Below are 20,006 nucleotides of genomic sequence, written 5' to 3' on the forward strand. Positions count from 1 at the left end.
TCACATCTCTCTGGAACTGACCCAGGCCCTATAAGCACAACATCAATTCCTCTACAAACTGGTGCCCCCATGAGCAAAGCCCTTCACTTCTCCGTACGGCCACACCCCAGCCCAGGAAACTTTGAAGAACACATCCAAACCGTATCCATCTAAGCCAGCAATAGCTACAATATACAGCCCTCTTATGCAGGACTTTGAAAAAAACTGAGAAGAAACCAGATCTTGAGGGTGTTTTTCATCTCTAAGCAAAATACACCCCTGCCTGTTAACGGCATAAACCAACACACAGGAAAAGACATACTGCTTTTGTGATGTCTATAAAGTGTCCCAAATGCACTTAAAATTATATTTCCCACTTAATAAAACAGTATGGATAGATACACACCCCCTATAACTCAACCTTTTGACAGTAACTCACAATGAAATGACATGATATGTTGCAGTCTCAAATGTATACATCAGCCCACCCTCTAAATCCAACTGAAAGGTTCATAAAGTCACATAATTCTCCTTTACCAGCTTATCATGGAGACGGACTCTTGTCTTGTCATAGAGTATTTGAATATTGATTCTTACCAGTAAATAGAGTTTATGACCTTAATTTTGAAAAACACTATTCTGTGAGATAAGGTTTAGAAAGTGAAATCATAAGGAAGAACCTGGTTTTGTCTTTTAAGAAAAATACATTATAATTTCAGGAAGGCAGTTTACAAAAGAAAATAAGTTTGACCCCTAAATCACCAAGATCGTTCTTACCAAGCATCTAGCAATGCAAATCTGCTACCTTAGGAATTTCTGATAGCCTAGAACCCACATTAACTAAAAAAGAAGGTGGGGGAAAGTCCTAAAGATTTAGAAATGAATTCATTACCAAGAAAAAGATCATCTAAAACAAAATTAAAATGTAGAGAGGAAAAGAGGGAGAGAGAGAAAGGGGGGCAGATGGAGAAAGAGAAAGAGATTATTTGTAGTGTAAGCTCCAAGCCTTTACTTACATGTGCAAACATAACTGTGCAGTTCTGAACATTACTGCAGACTGGATAGGGCAGTCAGGTATTTTTAGCTGTCTTCCATGCACCCTGTTTGTATTTTCAGTTTTTCTCTTCCCACAAAGGCACTACAAAGCCTTAATTAAATCTGTGCCACCAAGTGGGCAAGTAGGAGCCCCAAGTTTTGGGGGAAACAGAGACTAAAAATGGTAAATACTTCTGAGACCTTCTTCTTCTCACACCCTGTCCCACACGCTGGCTGGACTGCAGGTGAGGTTAGCTCCGCCCATAATTTTCTAGACTCTGTAGGTTCAAGTGTAATCCTGTACTTGCTACAAGAGGCCCCTTAACTTTTCTGTAGCTAACATGGAAACATTTGCAGAAAGTTATGTTTGGGGCAAGCACTTGCATGCCCTGAAGCCTGACCTTCTGAGAACTTGGCAGGCAAGGAAAATCAAACTTCTCTGTGAATGTCTTATAGGTAAGATGTCTTAATTTTCCACCATTGTCTTATCCAGATACTTTCCACCCACATTACCAAATACAAGCAAATAAAGTGTTTGGTTAATACATGCACAGTGTCCCAAAGAAATGACAAATCTCTATCTCAAGAAGCTCCGAGTTTTTTTTTTTTTACCTCCTCTGGGAAATATATGTACCACTGGAAGACATGTGCGTATATGTGCCTGCAGATGTTCACAGATTAACCTGCTAGCTATTTTGTAACATTGAACTTGGGAACAAAAATGCACAGAACTCTTGATTCTCCATCAACTCTTAAATATCGATTTAATTTATGTGAAAGAAAAGGCAAGGTAACTATTGTTGATTTGCTTATTCTTTGTTTGCTTTCCATAATCATCAATAGAGCATGACTGGGGTCCCTTCTAGTGACCCAGCTCTGCCAAGGAGCCTAACGTGAAATTATGTGAGTTGCTTAATGGGATGGTCCTCCCTCTAGGATTTGCCTTACCATCTCATGGACTATTCACCACGCCTGCAAACTGCCTGCGGGACTCCTTGACACGGAGCTCCCGGTTCTTTTCAGTACGCTGTGTAGGACAGATCAAAGAAAAGAGCTGCTAGAGAGGGTTAAGGAAGAAGAGGCTTTCCTTCCCCTGCAGACACTGGCTTTGGAAGTTCCTCAGATCCACTCCCTTTGGGACAAGAATCAGCATGTCAGGGATTGCCCTGTAATCTTTAACACATCCTCTGGGTTGGCTGCTACGTTTCTGGGGCAAGCTCAGGCTAACCCTGAAGAATCATGCAGTTTTCCTGAGACTGTGGCCGTCAGCCCCCTGGGGTCTTCCTTCCCCAAGGGGCCACCTTGCAGACGTGGCCCTCTGGGTACCAGCAAACACATCAAGTCAGCCCGCAAAGTTCAGAGGAGTTGGCTCTGGTATGTTTACAAGTCCTAGCAGATCTCAGGAATGTTCAGGATAATTATTACCGCACCCAGAAGCGCCCAGCCCAACCCTCTCACATCTGGAAGGAAGGAAGCGGCCACACAAAGGAGAACGAGAGACCTCCTCCTGCCACTGAATTCTCAGACTCGGGGAAGACTGGAGCCCAGCTCTACCCCTTTGTAAATGGGACCCAGCTCTAATCAGGAGCAGAAGAGCGCCAAGCAAAGGGAGACTTTGGCCTCTAGTCCAAATGAAATATCACTTCTCAAATTAGGATTAAATATGCCTTCTCAGGGTGAAAATGAAAAGTGAAATACTCCAGAAAAATTGACAGGGAGCGGTTCACACGCACACAGCCTCTCCAATACAGGCGCGACTAGGATGTGACACGCCTTTTTACAAAGGGAAACCAAGCCAAACGCTGGGTGTGATAGGCTAACGCCAAGGTCCCCTCTGCTCTTTCCACCGTCTTCCGAGGGCATCTTTGGACAACCGGGTCTGGGATTCAAAGGTTCTTCTCCCTACCTCCTACCAAAGCAAAGAGCGCACAGTCCCAGGCGGCGCGTTCGCAAACCCCACCAGCATCAAAGCCTTGAACCCGCCAAACTTCCTGTCACCACACCGCCAGAGCCACCAAAGCGCGGCGCCAAGTGCCTAGGAACTCTAGTCCAGGCTGCACCAGCCTGGGAGCCTTGGGGCGGGGCTTCCCGGTGGCAAGAGATTGGGGACCTTCTCTGTGGGTCCCCAACCTGCGCGCCGCGCTGGGGGCGCACTCCGCGCCCCTGAGGTGAGTATCGGCCTCCTCCTCCAGTGACAGCGCGCTCCGACATGCCTGGGACAGCCACGCACCTACCTGCTCAGTCGCCTCCTCCCTCAGGCGCGCGGGGCTGTCGCCTTGCTACTTTATTGTCTGCGCTGCGCACCGCGCGGAACCCGGGGAACCCGCTCCGCGCCAGTCCCGCAACTCCGCTGCGCGTGGCGCCTTCCCCCGCGGCGGCTGTCTTCCTCTCGGTCCTCCTCCTTTCCGCCCAGGCTTGGGCTCAGGGTCCAAGCCACGCAGTCCAACTCCGCGGCGGCTAGCCGGGCAGCCAGAGCCCGCAGCATCCCCTGGCCCAGCGTCCTCACCAGGATCCCCACACTCCGCGGAGGAACCCTGAGCCGCTTTCCAAGTGTCCCCGCGTCCCTTGGTCCAGCCTCTGACCGCTGTCAGCCTGGTCTCTCCACCGCTCTCTCAGCGCTGCCCCCGCCCGTCGCCTCTCCGGGGGCCGGGGCGGCCCTGCCAATGAGGCTCGGCGGATGCGCTGTTCCGGCCCAGTCATTGTATCGGGAGGAGGAGGAGGGGAGCGGAGCAGGGAGGGGGCGCTCGGCCCCGCGGTTGCAGCTCGCCTGGCCGCCTGCGCGCGCACAGGCAGCGGGCACCCAGCGCAAGCGGATCCTAGGTTGCAGTAAGGAGGCTGGAGAGCTTGCCTTTCGGCAGCGCCCCGACTTCGAAAAGCTGTGTGACTCTCGATTGCGCTTCACGGATTTAGGCAGCCCAGGACCTTAGAATAAAGGGAGACAGTGGGAAATGCAAGGTGTCTCCAAGGACTTCAGTGGGGCTGAAGAAATTATTAGATCCGAGACTCCTGCAATCTGATGGCTCTGCATGAAAGAAGAAAGGGAGGAGGTGTCTGATACTGTCCCACAATAGACATTTATAACTTGATATTTATTCAATCTGATTCAGGGGTACCATGTTGCACTTTATTTGAAGGCTCAGAGGGATTCCCTCCAAACAGCTAATAGTAACAGCACAGAGGTCGCAATCTGATCTGTTGCTGAGCTTAATGCAGTCACTGGGAAAAGACCATTCATGAAAGACCCCCTACTAAGACATTTTCTCTGTTTTATCCAAATAAGTCGACAAGTAGAATGCCAAAGTTGGTAAGGCCGGGCTGGACAAAGGCGAATCCTAAAGCTCCTTAAATGCACGCCCCCCCCAAACACACATCATTTCTTTACATACTAGCTGTTAATTCATTTTTCAAAGTAAACCCATTACAAAACTAATTATCTTCAATGACACAATTATATAGCTTTGCGATTTGTTAAACAGTTAGTTGACTAATCATTTGTGAATGTTTCTGCAATGCTGGGTTTTGACCCTTTCTCCTCTTTCTTCCTTTCTCCTCTCTGTCTTGGCTTCTTTCTTCTGTTCCTACTCTTCTGCCCATCTCTTTCTTCTCAACAGATCACAGTCCTATGTAGGGTTTGAAGCGGAAGAGGACCTTGTTTTTCCTAGCCCTGGTGTGGCTGCTTATGGAAACGGGAACAAGCAGCGAGAAAGCAAGACCTGACGTGAGTGACAGACACTTGAGGTGGCTTGATGTGTGACAGATATTATGCGTGCCTGGTGTAAATTTTAATTAATTTTTCTTCTGGTGCTGAATGGGCTGTTTGCTTTCCATTAAATAGGAAATACTGAATGAACATCTAACATTTGTTGAGTGGTAATTACTTGCCCTCTCAGACCTGAGCTGTGTAAGCAGATCATGTGACAGTATCTCACTCCCTTCCCATTCCCCACCCCATCCCCTACTACCCACCCCTACCCCTGCAAAGGTAAAGAAGCCCCATACAACCAGGTCCACACCTAACTTTTTCAGCTTCTAAACATACTGTGAGCACATTCAATGTCAGTTGGGTTTATAGACCTCTATTTTTGGACCTCTATTGAGGAAAAACAGGAGGTCAGCTGAACAGTCAGAGAACAGGACTCTGGGAGGAGGTAGTAACCATCTGTAAACTTGCAAACTGTTCCACAAAACTCTTGTTCAATGGGTATAAAAAAATACCCCCCACCATAGGCTAACGTTTTGAGCCTCTGTTTTCTCCTAGGTGGGGGATATTTTGAAGAAGACTAGAGGGTGGGACCTAGCTGGTGAAAATAGGTTACTAGGGGTGGGTCTTTGAAGGTAGTAGCCTGGACTAGTTCCCCAGTTCTCCGCTTTCCCGCCCTCTGGTGAAGTGATGCTGCAGTGAGCATCGCTTTGCCTCCCCCCCATGCCTTTCCCACCGTGGCCGAATGGACCCTCTGAAACTGTGAGCCATGCGAATTTGCTCCTGTTTGTTTCTGCCACAGTGAAGGAATCAAGTCTTGATACAAAGAAGCACGCCTTTTGTTTGGACCAGTCAGTTCTCTAGAAGATGCAGTTGTAAAAACATGGTCGAGGAAACAGAAGAGGGGCAAAATCATTAAAGGCTGTATGGTATTTCTTTTCAAATATACAAGCAATATGTAAATATAATGTGTCTAATATAAATAGGGATGGTAAGATAATCCAAACAGGACAACATCTAGATAATAAAAATAACATTTGTGTTTCAAGAAATAATTAACACCTCTTGCAGTTTTTATAAAATCGGTAAATGTGTAACTCCATGCTGGGTGAGATGGAAAAACATTACAATGAGTCCAATAAAAGATTTATTTGTTGTAATTTAATAGACATGAGGCAAATATTTATGGTCAAAATGAGAGCAGTGAACATGAAGAACCTGGATGCAGAATGTCCAGGTGAAAAATCAAGGCCCAACTAACAACTCCATTACACTAAAAGAAACAGGTTTGACTCAAGATTGTGTGAGGAATTTCTTGTATTCCGTTCCAGTCCTATCTTAGTTTTTCACAGCATAAAGGGATGTTTTGGTATGTGTGATACGAAATTGAGCTACTATGTTAATAAGGTATATAAATATCCAAATTAGAACGCTTCAAAAGTATTTTTTATTTGGATTGATGGTAGACACATGCTCATTGGATTTTTTAATTTATGTGTATTGGTATCATATATATATATATATATATATATATATATATATTTGCCACTTTCATGCATAGTAGCCGCAGAGCCTGGAAGAACTCCCCTGGGACTGAAGTTGTAGACAGGTGTGAGCTGCCATTTGGGTACCCCGAATGGACCAGAGGACTCTAGAAGAGCAGCCAGTGGTCAACCTCTGAACCATATCTGCAGCCTCTCGTTTAGAGATATTTTTGACAATGCAACAAAGTATGTGTGATAGAAATGGAAAAGTCCCCACAGGTTCACTGCTCCAGATAAGCGCCTTTCACCTACATACTCCAGACTTTAAAAATACATGCGCAAACACATATGTAAATCAAATACTTTTTTGATAAGCTGTGTCTTATTCACCCATTCCAATTAAGCTTCTTTGGTTTTCTTTTTTTGTTTGCTTTATGTAAAATTTGAAAGACAAGGTTACAAGAAGGTCATACTCCCCCTGCAGCAAGATTTTAATTTTAGCAAGTTAGCACTTTTCAAAGCTTTCCTGCTGATCACTCAAATTTGGATAAAAGAACACATGACACTCTCATGTTTTGTAGCTAAAGGCTTGCAAATGAGCAAGTGTCCATTTATACGTGATGAGAATAGCCACACTTGGGTTCCCTTTGTATGTGGGAGGTCATTTAATTACACACCTTAGGAAGCATTCACTCCCACAGTTCCCATTCTAGACAAGGAGACAGAACCAGGGAGGACATGCGACGTGCTGAGGTCAGTCAGCTGTTAGTTCAGCTTTGGTTGGCTCCTACGTCTATGTGACTCAGCATGGTGGCCCCACCTGGGTACCAATGACTGGGACCCTACCATTTGAGGTACTTCTGTTATTATTAGGCAACTCTCCACTTGGAGGTTCTCAAGAGGACTTAAAAATTAAAATATTGGGTCAGGCTTGGTAGTGTACAGCTGTAATCCCATCCCTGAGGAAATGTCATTCTAGACCAGCCTGAGATAGTGAGAAAGTCAGAGGCCAGCCTGAGCTACCACAGAAAATTCTGTCTCAAAATTAAGATAGAACCATAATGATACTGGGCATATCCAAAACTGTTCTTGGAGTGACTCTGGTTCAAGGTCAGTTGCTTTGTTTTCTTTCCAGAACACTCTTTAGGTAGCAGCAACTGCTAAGGAAACTCATGGCCATCCAAAATATACTCCAAACCACTGTGTCCTTTCTTGAAGACATCATACATTTCTACCTAATCTCTACACAGACCCTCCATCCCAAAGACATTAATGTACATTGTAACTGACAAAGGGTAGGCTGTTCCTTGCTGCCTCTATAGGAGGTGTTTATTGTCATAATGGCTTCATCTTTCCATTAACCTCAGGGCCTTTCCACAAACAAGAGGAAACCAAATCTTTTCTTTCCAATAAGGTCTCAAAGGCTGTTGTGCTTTACACTCAAATATCGCATAAAATATTATTTCTAATTTCGAGCCTTTGATGTAATGTGAACACATAAAAAATATGTGTTTTAAGTGAATGAACTGGGGTGACCTGAAATTAAAACAGAATATGAAAACTTAAATAATGCTGTTTAAACCAGGGTGTATATCAGGTTCAGTAATGGGAAATTGCTTTCCAGGATCAAATGCTGGCAAGTTCATAATGTTCAATCTAATGTGATTCTATTTCTTTAGCTAGGCTGTGAACATAGGCATGAGCCACTGGGCTGCTCCTCTCTCTTGCTTCCACATTATGCAAGCAATATAACCGAATGGGAACCTCAGAGAAATGCATATATAACTGTCTTTTAAGGGCCTATCACCATGCCCTTCACATGTGAAAATGCTTTTTAATAATGCTCCTTTGCTACTTAACTGGTTGAAATGCCTTGGAGAGCAGCCAGTGCAGCAATCCATCCCCTTATGGGTTATCCTGAGAGTAGAGTGAAGATCTGATGAAATATTACATCGGAGTACTCAGGCAGCAGCATCTTTCCCTGCAAACGGTAAGGACACTCCACGAGACATACACAATTTTTCTTTTTACCATTCTATCGAGTGTTACCTGATCCGAAAGATCCTAAACTGTACAGAGGAATAACTCAGTGTGGCAGTGCAGGACTCATTGTCCTGGAGATACTACAGGCTAGTGTTAGTTCTGGCCCGTGTGGTAGGATTTTGTTGTTGTCATTCTGCTTTGTTTTTTCACTAATTGTTAAAATCTGGAGACATTAATCTAAGTGGGTAGGTTGGTAGGCATGCTTGAGTGTATTTGGAGAGAAGATTTCAGACCCAGGTCACTGTTTGACACCAATCTATTAGTTCTAAAGGGATATTTTCATTTTTAATTGAAAATGATATTGTAATACTTAGGGAGACAAAATGATGTTTCAGTACATGAATATGATGTTTAAGGATCAAGTCAGGGATTCAATTATAATTTCTATAAAGTGAAACATTCAAAATCTTCTCATACAGCATGTTGACATACATGGTACATGGTGGTTGACCACGCCAGCTACCTAGAATTCTACCTAATTGAAACTTAGTAGCTAGTGACCATCATTACACTCTCTAGCACTGTGACATAAAGTTTTATTACATTCACTTATTTACTTTGTCGGTGTGTGTGTGTGTGTGTGTGTGTGTGTGTGTTTGCACTGCCACATTACATGTGTGGAGGTCTGAGGATAATTTGTTGGAGTCGTTTCTCTCCTTTCACCATGTGGGTCCCTGGGATCAAACATGGGTGATCATCAGCCTTGGCAACAAGCTCCTTTACCTACTAAGCATCTACCTCACTCAACATGAGCTTTTCTATTTTCAGCTTCTCATTTAGTGCTGGGCTTGAAACTCGGGACTCTGCAGATGCTTTGCAAATGCCTAACCACTGAGATACCGGCTTCAGCCCTCAATGTGTGTAGATTCCACATAGGAGCATGTAGATAGGGTGGTTTTCCTTTGGATCCCGGCTTACTTCATTGATTGTGTCTTCCAGGGTCATCTTTCCTATTGTAGATGACAGAAACACATAAGGAAGGTCTAACAAAGAGTGGCAGGTGTGTAGTATAGAGCCTAATGTTATTCTAGAATTTTGAACTAGTTTTCCACAAACAGGTCGTGATCTCTTTTGATGCTTCTGATGGTATCACCAAAAAAATTACAGTTTTCTTTACAAACAAAGCAAAGCAGACGTTCTACCAACTTGGCTGTCATTGATACATATGATTACATCAATTGTAATACTTTTACATTGTGCAGGGTGATTAGTATAAACAACATGCATAATAATATAAAAAGAGAAGGAGGGTATGTTCTTTAAAAGTTTCATCAGCTTAACATAGTTTTCTTGCAACTTCTGACATGGCCAGGAGGGGTCTTCCAGTGTCTGGGTGGCTTTGATACATCCTCCTTTATGCCTGTTTCATTTGAGATGCCTTGTTGACTGACACCAACACCCTTTCTCTGATAAAACCTGGAGGATTTGGGAGAGCATTGTGTTCAAGGGTGACTAAGCCAGATGCTTAGGACTAGGTAAAAAAAAAACAGCAATGGGAGCACAGGTGTTGTGATTGAGTTAGAAATAGTCCCCCAGAGATTCATGTGTTTGAAAACTTGCTTGGTCCCCAGGCGATGGCCCTGTGCTGAAAAGTTGTGGAAGCTTTAGGATGGGGAATATCAGTACAGGAAGCAGGTCACCAGGAGCCTAGAAAAATTTCACAGCCTAGCCCTACTTCTTGTTCACTGGGTTTCCTGACTGTGGATGCAGTGTGGCCAACAGCCTCCTGTTCCTGCCACCGTGCCTTCTTTGTCACTGAAGACTGTGTCTCTCCTCAAAGTGCAAGCTGAAAATACCATTCCCCTATCAAGTTGTTTCCTGTCTGTTATTTTGTCACAATAATGTCAAAAACAACTAAACCAAGAGAGTCAGGTTGACAAAGTGGAGACCACCACAAGTGGAAAAACATGTACTCTGTCCACAGGGTCCCCTGCTACCTAGTATCTTCCACACCCCAATTAAAACTATAGCAATCCACATTTGGGGCTTTATTTTTTAAGTCTCTGGTTATTAAATGACAGCAATTAATTTGAAGTCATTTAAAAATAATTAGTCAAACAAAAGCTATCTGTGGTCCTGATAGGACTCAAAGGACCCAAATTGGACCAAACTCTTCCTTTTGAAAATTGGGAAACTGAGGTGCAAAACATGGAGATAATTTGCAGAAGAATACAAAATATCACAGGAAATTGAAGCATGGCTGCTTGACTTCTAGCCTAGGGCTTTTCTAATTCAAACATCTGCTTCTGTTTTCTTGCTAAGATTTAAGTGATATTCCCAATTGCATGATTTCAAGCATTGTGCATTGTTTAAAAAAATAATGACAATATTCATTGGCTTTGAAGCACACAATTTATAATGAATGGTGCTTTAGTCACAGGATCACCTATTCTAACTCATTTCTAATGTTGATGAGGCTAGTTAGTTTCCACTTTTGCTCATGTGCTTTCAAGACCTTTCTGCACCTCTGCTTCCCTGTGTTCCCACTCGCTTGTTGAATCTGGCCAATTTTAGAGAAAGGTAGCATGTTAACTACTCTAAAGTGTGTAAGTAGTAGATGCCCACCAACGAGGAACACACCACGAGTCAGCAATGGTCAAAGAGGAACACACCATGAGTCAGCAATGGTCAAAGAGGAACACACCATGAGTCAGCAATGGTCAAAGAGGAACACACCATGAATCAATAATGGTAAAAGCTGAGCCTTGCAGGCCCTTAGCTTGTGCTGCCAAAGCAAACAAAACACTTAGCAAACTTGCCAGGACCCAACACTCTGAGAAACAGTGGAGATAAATTTTTCTAGGAGTTTTAGAAACTGAAAACCTCCATGATATATCTGAGATTACTTCCTTTTTCTTTTCAGAAAAAAAGTTTTTTTGTTTTTCTACAGCAAGCACACACAACTACCACTTAGGCTCTTCTTTTTGGTTTTGTTTTTTGTGTGTGTCTTTTCCATTTTTAAATTTTATTTTACCTTATTTTAATGGAGCTATACATTTCCCCTTTCCCCTTATTTGTTTTTGATCAAAGTAAAACATTAGAGAAAGCTAACATTCTTTTTTTCTCCTATTCCCAATATTATTTTTTCCAACTTCCCACAAGTAACCAGTAGCGTGGATTTGTCTGAATCTATCCAGTATTGTGTATATACTTATGTATCCATGAATAGTTCTTAACATAGCAATATGTAGTTTGCAAATGCATGCTTCTATCATTCCATCCCTTAGTCTGTGTGTTTTATTTAATAACAGCCTTATAAAGATTTATCCAGGGTGATGGATATAAATCTAGTTTAATCTTTAGTCAGTTGATGATGTTCTACACTCTATTTGTCCATTTCAGTTCATCATTTTCAAGGTCTTAACTATTTTATTTCAAAACATTTAAGTGAGATAATTTTAATGAAAACATCGACAATAAGTTTTAAGCTTGTAATTTTTCTTATCCAGGGCCAAGGTAAAGGACATTTTCTACTTTCTTCTTACTCCAGGATTCTTAATCTTTCTGGCATTGCACAGAGTCTACTGGAAAACTTCAGTATGGAAAAATGTTTTAAATGACATATTTCAGAAGGGAAGGTTAAAGTTCTTGCTTTGAGATTCCTCAGAGGGATGGAGATTGAGGGGAAAAATCAGTATATATACACAATACAGTTTCACTCAGTCATAAAGAAGAACAAAATTATGTCATTTGTAGAACAATGAAACGAGATTGTTTTGTGAACCAAGCCAGTCTCAGAAAGAATGAATTTTTTTTAAATTTATGGATTCAAGATTTTATATAGATAAATAAATTTGTATCGATCTGTGGCGTCAAAGTAGAAACAAACCTAGGAAAACACAGAGGATTAAGAAGTGAGATGGGGATGGAGCTAGGGGAATAGGCTCTCAGTACATTATATGATTTATGAAAGTGTTCTCATGAAACCCAGTACTATGCACAAAGAGTATATACCAGCTGAAGTTTTTTTTCCATGGGATGTGGAAAGTAGCCATTGCCTTTCTGAAACTGTGCCTCTTAACAACACTTTTTTTGAAGGAATTGGCATCTTGTGTTGTGGTTTTTAGATTAAAGTAAATCCAACCTTTAAGTAATGAAGAATGTGTCAAATGTTTGTGACTGTGACAAGTTGCCAGAAACAGGAGCAAGGACAATTAAGAAAAGCATGAAGTGCTCTCTCTTCCACTGTCTTGAAAACCTATGAGTCATTCAACATTTCTGAGCTGCAGTTTCTTTGTTAGTGTACTAGGATAGTTCACATTTCCAACTTGAACCTCTCTAGTAGCCATGACCTCTGAGTCCTCTGAATTATTGGCATGGGTATGAGGAGCCAGAATTTGGAAACTGTTTTTATTTGAATAAAAATAAATACAGGGAGAGAGCTTTGCTAAATGTTGTATATCATGGAAAGCACTTTTTTATTAGAAAGCACAGCCCCTGGATACATTTCTACATTACTTCTTTTTAAATGATCTTGTCAATTGCATACCTCATTATAAAACGATCTTGTAGATGTTGTTAACAGGAATTGTGAGCTGTTTATCTCATGGGTAAATTTGATCTCTAAGCAAAAGGATATAGATTTATAGCCCACGACATTTTAAGAGTCTTTCCTTTTAGCCATAAGCCATAGCCAGTGAATGCTTTTCTAGAGTGCTCAGTTTACATGATTATGAAGGAAGTGCCCTGGAAACCATGACAATGCTCACTCTGCTAACAGTGCATCTCTGATTTCTGCTGTGGCAATGTGGGTGCAGGTTCCCTTGGATCTAAATGTATTTCAGAAATAGGTGCCATTCAAGTAACTTCTGAGCCATTAAGTAATTCTGCATTTTGGCTGTCAGTGGTACAGTCAGGGTTCCACATGGATGGAATCATACCTCAGGTTTGGATCTGAGAATTATTAAATTCTTCCCTAGAGAAGCTTTTGTACACAGTACCTTGGTTTTCCCTACCTGGCTTTCAGCTCTCCCAGGCTCTTGACATGGGGTATCTCTTTCTCTTCATTCCAGGACTAACAAAATGGTCAACTCTTCAGATAATAAATTTCCATGCTTTCCCTAGGGGAACAAAACCCAACATTCTCTGCCTTGCTTGTTTGCATGGCTTTAATTATAGTTCCTTAGTAAAGGGCAGCTTCAAAACATGTAGGGTTTTTTTGTTTGGTTTGGTTTGGTTTGGTTCATTTTTGGGGGGGGGTCATTTATTTACTGCTGTAACATCAGCACCTTGTAGGGATTTACTAGGTATTTCTTCAGATAATGAATGAATGTCTGTCTTTGATTAGTTAACTCAGGAATCATTGGGGCTTTGGCACAGATCATAGCTCTAGAGAAATCTTTCTTAGGGATTCAGGCCCCATCCAATCATCCGATCATATGCCCGAGTGATAGCATGATCTCTGTCTGCTTGGCACCCTCCTGGGTCTCATTTTTACTGAATTTTTGTATTTGGCAATTTGTACAGACATTTTGGGGATCACTCTGGAGGAGAAAGGGTACAAAGTTTCCTGCTAGTAGAACTCAGAGATTCCCCGGTGTATGAAACACTGCAGTACATGCAACGCTGCAACACATGCAATGATGCAGGAGGGGCCACTCAGCAAAGAGGTCTATCCATTTCAAAATAACAGTGGTGCTGCTATGATCCAGGAGCCCTACTCTAAAGAGACAAGAATTTCACATCCATCTGTGCAATTCTTTGCTTGATGTTTGTTTCCCATCACTCAGCTATAAAATAATGTAATGACTAGAACCTGACATTTGAAGGTCATGAACAATTACAATCACCAGGCAGCTCAGTTAACTGTTGGTCTTGCACGTTCCAAAATCAAGCAGGTGAGTCCTATAGATCCCTCCTCAGCAGGAACAAAACAAATGGGTATTTAACCATTTAAACATACATAACAGAATTCAAGAAACTCATTCCCAAATGCAATGAGCCAAGCATGACAGATCATGCAAGTATTAAGATGTACAATGATCCATCACAGGAGCCTAGAAAGAATCTCACAGTGGCCTTGTAGCAAACAAGGGATGCCACATCTTTGACTTTTGGTGTCAATGGCATAGTAGCAGCGTGTGTTTTCCATCCATTTGAGAGAAAGCAGATGTTCCTGTCCACTTGGTGTGAAACAAAGGCAGACAGAATGCTTATGCACAGGTCAAAAGAACTCTTGGTTAGGCCTTGGCAACTATGTGGCAATTATGACAAGGGACAAACCTGCCCCCTTTTAATTTTTGGTGGCAAAGAAGATGACCTAATTTATTCATTATGCTACTTAATGGATCAAAATTATACAATGCAAGAACATGTGTCCTTTAGATTTTCCTCTGAATTTTTAATAAGAAGGCAGGGTTTCTGCTGACTCACATTTTGAGATTATATATTATATTTAATGCATGGGACAGCACAGACTGCTTTATAGATGGTACATGCCACTCATATTTGTCAACAACAACAGGAGACAGTGATAACACTCTGGATTCAAGGTTTTTTGTTTTGTTTTTTTGTTTTTGGAGACAAGGTTTCTCTGTATTGTTTTGGAGGCTATCCTGGAACTTGCTCTGTAGACCAGGCTGGCCTCGAACTCACAGAGATCCACCTGCCTCTGCCTTCCAAGTGCTGGGATTAAAGGTGGCTGGATTCAAGTTTTAAAAAGATTTTGTTTCAGCCCTTGAAGCTACCCACACAGTTTTCATAACTCTTTCCTCTAGGAATTTCAAAGATTTGTACTCTGCGTCTTTCTTCCCTACTGCAAATAATTCCAAATGAGAAACCATTAGGACACAGATGGTATATCCTGCTTATTCTCATCTTGTTTTTATTTTAATCTCTTCAAGTTTCTGAGGACCAAATACAGATACTTCTGACCTGGCGTGATTGTGGTTTTGTTCTGTCAGTCAAGACAAGTTGACCCCCATGTGTTAGAGAGAAATCTGTTTAATTAGCTCAGCAGTTAGACTATTTTCCTAGTTAGCTTTTTAGTTTTTCAGGATAAATCCTGGCACACATTTTAAAACATTCTTCTTAAGTACTGAGCCTCCTGGTTAAGTTCTCTTATATGAAGGGGAGGGAGATGCTGTAAAACCACAAAAATGTGGTGTTGAAATAGACCTCAACCAGTCACTTAGAAGTCAACTTCTAGAGGGTTCCATCAATAATTCTAGGCTCCAGAAGACATGTTTGAGCCTTGATAATTGCACTCATATGATAGAGATAAGAATCTTGCCTCTCTGACTCTTGGACTTCAGACTCTGGCCACAGTCCTCCTGCATGCCCTGTGGGTCATCATCAGCTCAGGCAGTGTCTGGAAATACTTTTGGTTGCACAACTGTCCAAGCAGGGATGTATTGCTGAAATTTAGGCAGTGGGAGATATAAACCACTCTAACCATTCTCCAAGGCATGCAACAGATCTCCTATAACTCAGCCCAAAAGGTACAAATTTCCACTATTGAGGAATCCTGATTCATGGTGTACGTGTGTGTGTGTGTGTGTGTATACATACAAGTGTATATACTTGTGAACGCAATAGGACAAGCTCAGTTGTCATTCCTCAGAAATGCTGTCCACATCTACTTTTTTTGAGACATGGTGTCGCATTGACCTAGAGCTCATGAGTGAGACTAAGCTACCTGGCCGTAATGCGATCCCAAAGCATTCACTTGTCTCTGCCCACACAGTGCTGGGATTACGCTCACACATCAATAAGACTGGCTTTTTTACATAGATCCTATGGACTAAACTCAGGTCTTCAATCTTATGATAGCCAAGACTTTACTAAGTCAGCCTCCACCCTAGTCTCAGACCCAGGCCTGTTCTTTTCTATCACCAACCTCAACTGAATCAAATGTGAACTTGCCTGACAGTTTTTAAGCAGAGTATTTTAAAAACCAGGTTAGACGTTACGTTCTTATCGTTCAAGGAGGTTAAAATATTAATGGGGAAATCAATTGTTTCTCCAATTAAGCCTCCAAGCGCTAAGACTCCATCATGGATCTCTCAAAATAAGTCCTTTATTTTGGTCCTAGGGAAAAAACGTGCAATGACAGTTCTTCAAAGTTCCACCGGAAGCCTTATCATTAAGGAATTCCTGAATTGGAACCTTCTCAGAGACTTCAGAGAAAAAGGCCATTGATTTCCTATAGAATTTTCTTATTTCCTAATGGTCTATATTTGTATTGCGTTTTTATTCTAAAAGAGACAAGATAAGTAAGTAGTGTCAGAAGGCATCTCGGGGACACTCAGTGTTCTTAGAGCTGTGCTGTCCCTTGAGGTGTGACCCAATGAGGCTGTAACAGAAGGCAGCTTGTTGTACAGTGGATGTGGTAATAATGTTCTAGCCTCAGCTAAAAATGCTCTCCTGTTGATTTTCTTCAATGGAATTCTTCCAGACAGAGATCCAGGTCCAAGAATCAGGCTCTCCCAGGAGAAGCTGCTGAGAGATGAGGACCGTGGGACAGGGAAAGGAATGGAATCAGATGCAGAAGCTACTTCAGGTCTAGTCCCAACTCCAGCCTAAAATTCTGCAGGCATCTTCAGAGTTAGGTCACACCCCAGACCTCTTCCTGCAAAGTCTGTTATGAGCTTCCTGTGGAATATATGGGAACTTAGAGGCACTTTTGGATTTCCATTCAGGAAAAGGGCTGTGGGTTTTAAATGTTACCTGTCTTCTGAAGAAGGTTCCACACAGGAAGGTTGGCAGTAGGGCAATAGACACTTATAGAAGAAAGAATCTGGGGACCAGTGTGACCCTGCTACTTTATAGTCCAGAAGTGTGCAACATGGCTTAAGGACTCAAAGACATTCATTCAAGTATTCATTCACTCGGCAAATAATGGTTGACTTTTCACCATGTGCCATGAACTGTGACACGAACAGGGAGGGAATGGGTACACAGCAGATGTTCAGCAAACAAGGCCTTACACATGGTGCTGGAGTGAAGTCCCCTCGAGGAGGGACACCTCATCAGCCTTCAAGAATGCTCCCTGAGTGGGTAACTCTGAGTTTGGGAGGGGACAACTAAGTAAGAGTTATCATGGTACAGAGTCTAGAGTTAAGGGCTAGACAGCAGATGCCTGGCAATTCGAGGCTAACTTACCAGCTTAATGTATCCAAGGTCACCTACCACAGAGGTGGGGGTCCTCAAGAGCTCTTTGCTAGGGTCAGCCAGTGACCCTCAGTTTTGGGGTCTCAGGAGAAGATTTGGAGCTAGTTGGGCACTTGAGGACACAACAGAGTTGAGGACAACCACTTTGGACCAAGATGTATAGGGAAGCTTCATTGTTTTAAAAATTGGAACTGTCCCCTGTTTGTCTGTCAGCCAAACATCACATGAATGAAAGGGAGATGGGTGTAAGATGCTTCTTAAAGTGCCAAATCATGTTGTCATTTGTTTCCCTGCCTTGGATAAAGATCTGGATATGCAGAAAATTTTATTTTTCTCTCTACTTCAGAAGGAATAACAAGTTTATAACAATGAAATAGCACAATCATGTTTCATATTCAGTAGCATGCAGATGTAAACAAAGCACAAACACATAACATAAATATAGCAAAGCGAAACTGCAGGGAATGGGGGAACGAGGTAAAGTGGAGGCCAGCCTTTGACCCAGTGGGAGTTCATCTCAGCTACAGCCACGAGAGTGCAGATGCACAGGCGAGGCTTGCCAAAACATTTTACTCTTCAGAAGCCAGAAACTCCAATTTTAAAATGATAGCCTCAGATTTTAAATGATGGTAGCCAATTCAAAAATCAATGTTAACCCCGTGTAAACTAAACAGAATGCATCTGTGAGCTAGGTTTGGCCCTTGGGCCACCAGTTTGCAAAGCTGTTTCTATGCAGAGGTCAGTTCATCTCTGTTCATCCCTTCTTTCCCATTCCTGGGGCTGATGGCTTGAAGTAGGCAGTGTGATGATGGAGGCGTTTCCCCAGAGTTCACGTTGGCCAAGACTGGTAGAGTTGTCAAAGTTGAGCTTGGAACCAACATAGTTAAGTAGTCTAATTCCTTACAAACCTGGGAAATTTGTCACTTGGTGCTGCTGGGAATGATACAAAGCAATCAATTAAAACAAGACATCTCGGTGCACTTGTTGCTTTTGCTGAGGACCTGGGTTCTGTTCCCTGTACCTACATTGTGGCTCACAGCCATTCATAATTCCAGTTCCAAAGGATCTGACCCCTCTTCTGACCTCCATGGACATCTGTCAGGCACATACAAGCAGCCAAAATACTCAGATACACACACACACACACACACACACACACACACAAAGCACCTTAGGCAACCATTAATGGCAATATACATTGACTTGTCAACCTTATGTACGAAGTAGTCTACTCTCTGCAGTGACAATGAGCATCCTAACTGTATACCAGAGGCTGCATCTTGCTCTAGAGTCAACATTCAAAGAAACAAGGTGTTGGAGCTATAGCTTGGTTCATATAGTGTTGGTCTAGTGTACAGGAAGGCCTGAGTTTGATTCTCAGTGTTATGTAAACTACATATGGTGGTATCTACCTGTAATCCTGGCACCCAAAGGTGATGACAAGGTGATCAGGATTCAAGATCATCATTGGCTATGTCCTAAGTCTGAGCTAATCTCGGATACAATACAATAGTGACACTGTCCTAGTTAGGGTTTCTATTGCTGTGTTGAAAAGCATGACCAAAAAGCAAATTGGGGATAAAAGGGTTTATTTGGCCTATTCTTCCAAATTGTAGTCTATCACTGAGGTAAGTCAGGACAGGAACTCAAACAGGGCAGGGACCCAAAGGCAGGAGCTGATGCAGGGGCCATGGAGGGATTCTACTTACTGGCTTGCTTCCCATGGCTTGCTCAGCCTGCTTTGTTATATAATTCAGGACCCCAGTCCAGGGATGGAACCATCCACAACAGATTGGGTCTTCCCTCATCAATTTCTAATTAAGAAAATGCCTTACAGATGGATCTTTTGGAGGCATTTTCTCAATTGAGGGTCTCTGCCTTTGGATAACTCTAGCTTGTGTCAAGTTGACATGAAAATAGCTAGCACACTTACATCTTGGCAGTAACTACCAGCTGTCTAATTAGACTTACTGCCTGATCAACAGTAGGTACTAGAAACCTAGCCAGCTACCTGGAGTCAGTGGCATCATGGATCTCAGAAGAGAATGTGCTAGTGCCATTAATTCCTAACTACATCCTACATTATTCTTATACCCACAAACAGTGTGGTTGTCACCCTCACCAAAGAAACTTCTTACAACAGATGGAACTGATTACAAAATAATCACAACTGGCAAAGTGCAGATACTAACAGACCATGAAGTACTCAGCCCCAATTGATCTACTTACAACACAGCTCCTGCACCTAGACTTAGGGAACATCTAGGAAGAGGGTCATTAGGGAAGAGGAAAAGAGACAGAGAACCAAGAAGTCTGTTGAGATCATCCCCTAGAAATGAGAGAGAAGCTTCATCCATGAAACCTCAGCAATATGGCTGCCTAAACAAGACCTGAATAAGAACAATACCAATAGGCATGGAAGGTGAAATTCTCTTTACTCTTTGGGGGGTCCACCACCCAGCTCCCAAATAAGTATATGAAGGCTCATTCTTTCTTATAAATGTCCGACCTCAGGTTGGCTTTTTTATAGCCAACTTTTCTTAACTTAAATTATCCCATTTCCTTTTTGCCTCTGAGTTTTACATTTCTTTATTTCTGTATACTTTTCTTTCCTTCTTACTCCATGTCTGACTATGTGGCTTGGTGGCTGGCCC

General features: G+C 42.4%; 1 long non-coding RNA gene across 2 annotated transcripts in view; it reads left to right on the forward strand.

Moving 5' to 3' along the window:
- Positions 1-2,602: 2,602 nt before the first annotated feature.
- Positions 2,603-20,006, forward strand: part of LOC121136651 — a 31,209-nt gene continuing 13,805 nt past the window's right edge. For both annotated transcript variants that reach the window (XR_005873695.1, XR_005873694.1), the window contains exons 1-2: positions 2,603-3,182; positions 4,626-4,732. This is a non-coding gene — a long non-coding RNA (uncharacterized LOC121136651). The remainder of the gene's footprint in view (positions 3,183-4,625; positions 4,733-20,006) is intronic.

Source organism: Mesocricetus auratus, unplaced genomic scaffold (genome assembly GCF_017639785.1).
Source record: "Mesocricetus auratus isolate SY011 unplaced genomic scaffold, BCM_Maur_2.0 Super-Scaffold_100676, whole genome shotgun sequence".
Lineage (NCBI taxonomy): Eukaryota > Metazoa > Chordata > Mammalia > Rodentia > Cricetidae > Mesocricetus > Mesocricetus auratus.